Raw genomic sequence first — 2,856 nt, forward strand, 5'->3', positions numbered from 1 at the left:
CACGCTCGACTGTCATTCTGCTGGCGTTCCTTTATCACCCCTCGTTACACATTCTCTCCGTCATTCGCAGGGCGTGAACGCGATTTTTATCGGTCATCGACGAGAAGAAAGGAGCTGGAAAAGGGGAACCGCGTCTCTTTTCATACTCGACGTTGCACGAAACCCTTATCTGCACGTTGACACTTTCAATTAGTCCGTATCGCTGGCAAACATCACGCCCGCCTTTTGCGGAGTGTTTCGTCACGGAATTTGGAAATTTAGAGCTATTGTTCGTCGAGCGTAAAATATAAACAATGCACACCCTTTCATTCAATTTTCCAAGTTTTCTACTGTCCTATCAAACCTGTTAACGCACGTACTATTTTTCCATTTTTTCACAGATGAACTTAGAGCTAACAATGAACTGAATTACCGTCTGAGGGAAAAACAGTGTAAACTACTAGTTACAAGTGTTATAAGAAGTTTTAAGCGGAAGATATTTCTTATTTCATTATAAATGGTGGATATTTTCTGCTCTACAGAAAATGATACGGAAGTTTTCTTCTGTCCATTAATATTGACGATTAAACTACTGTCTATTGCACGATTTCCTAATTTTTCTATTCTTCTGTGGGTGCTTCATTTATTTAAATAATTGTCAGTATTTAATTTATCTCCTCTTTGAGGAACATTGAATAAAATTGATTTTTAAAAGAGTCGTTCACCATTTCATCAACACCCTGCATAGAATTTCATTAACCCTTTCCCTTATGACTTTTAAATGGCTATCTTTATTGATGCCGAGTACCCATCGCTTTAATAATATGTTAAACGAAAAAGATCGAGGCACTGTAGGATGAAGATTTTATTTAACAATCCACAAAATTATAAATTAAAACCGAAATTAGAGTTAAAATGGAAGTTTACTAGGTACAAATAGGTCTCACGTTTGTAATATCTTAACCATAACTTACATCACGAGCGTGATTCGTTATTATAAAGCAAGGGATTGAAAAACCTAAAGGATCACAAATTCACAAATATAAATAGCCAACTCTCTACCACCCAATTTCGCTACTTTTCTGTTTCTACTATTGCATTTTTCTCCGTGGAAAGTATTAAATAAAATTGCCTTCTAAAAGAATTCTATTAGAAAACATAGGAAAATATAAATTCGCTAATGTTAACTATTAAAAATGAAATGTAAACAGCTCCTGTAATAAACTCCTGTTCCTGCTAATTATCCAGTTTACCTTCTCTTTACAAAATTGTCTTCTAAAAGTATCATTCCCTATTTCATCGGCAACCTGCGCAGAATTCCAATGAAAAACCCTGGAAAAGTAGAAAATAACGTTGCTTCCTCGTTCAAAAATCCAACAGCTTCAGGAAAAGGGAACGACAAACCCTCGAGGAAGAGAGTACGAGTGCACGAAGAGAAAGGAGAAGAAACGTGGAGGGTAGGGGGATGTTAAGTGACTTTTTCACGTTTTCGTCTCTCTTTCTCGATTCCGATGATAGCCGAGGCACGATAGGCTGGGGAGAGAATTTCTCTATCATCCTTCGTTCTCACTCTATCCATCTTCACCTTCCGTTATCGTCTCTGTTGCTCTACTCGGCCGTGGGGTGGCACGCGACCGCTGATTATACCATTCATCGCGCACCGTGGTCCGAAAGAGGGTTGCTAGCGGACTCGTAAACGTCGTAGCATCGTTCCCCCCTCTGTTTCCATTCCCTGCACAGTGTGCCCACTTCGGTCCCGTCGACTACTACGGCCCTGAATGCTCCCTCATCAATGAAACAATCCGGCTACCCGGCGGCCCGTCGCCGACGGCTCCTTAATTTCGGGATACCACGTTGCGAGAACGACGCTTCCCTCTTTCTCGCGAAACCTTCTTCTTCTTCTTCTGCCACTTCGATCAATTACACAGTGTTTGTGTTTGTTTCCACGCTGATTTCGACCATTTCTCTCATATTGGGCACAGTTAGGGTGGCTTCTGGTGTAGAATTGGGGACGAAGGAATTTCGTGGAATTTTTTTTCGGTTTTTCCATAGCTTCTGTGAGGTTTATAGTTCTGCCAGTGAGGGAAATTGGAGAAAGATAAATTTTAATTTTCGCTGCTACTAAAGAGCTGAATATTCTCCTTTTTGTAACAAGCAATAAGTAGCAATATAAAATAATTATCACTGTTGCATAATGTCCTTTGAATTGTGAGGACATGACAACAACGAATACTTACTCGATGAAAAGGAAAATACATTCCGAATTGCATCGTGTAACGTAAGCATTAGGATATCCATTATGTTCGTGAAGAAAGTATTATACGATTGAAATTACTATGAAATTCCAGGATCAATAATCTTTTTAAATTTTAACAATTTTGCAACGATTGTTTAGATTCGTTTTACGTACAGTAAAGTGTCTCAATAATACGAACTTCGAAGTTATTCTTAAAATCTTCAGTGGATGTACTTTCTATAAAAACTGTAGAAATTTAATCGTACATTAACTTCTTGTTAACGAATAATGCTGTTCCGTGAATGAATATAGGTACTAAAAACCACCACATATGCGTATTCTCAGTTGTAATTAAAATTCCAAAAGCTACAGACACAAATAATACAATTAAAAAAGAAATATAACAATTCCATTTAAACACAATAATTTTTTGCAAAAAATACGAACAGAAAATTGTTGAATAATTTTCTCTCTTATCTATAATAAAGAATCACCCTATTGAAACTTATACCCCAAACATTTAAACACACACGCACAACAATCGAGCACCTCACAAAAGCAACGAACTATCTGCAATCCGTGAAATTTCAACCACCTTCCTTACCACTATCCCATTCACCGCTAAATCCCCCAAACTCATA

The sequence above is a fragment of the Habropoda laboriosa genome, unplaced genomic scaffold (assembly GCF_001263275.1).
Source record: "Habropoda laboriosa isolate 0110345459 unplaced genomic scaffold, ASM126327v1 scaffold440, whole genome shotgun sequence".
Taxonomy (NCBI): Eukaryota; Metazoa; Arthropoda; class Insecta; order Hymenoptera; family Apidae; genus Habropoda; species Habropoda laboriosa.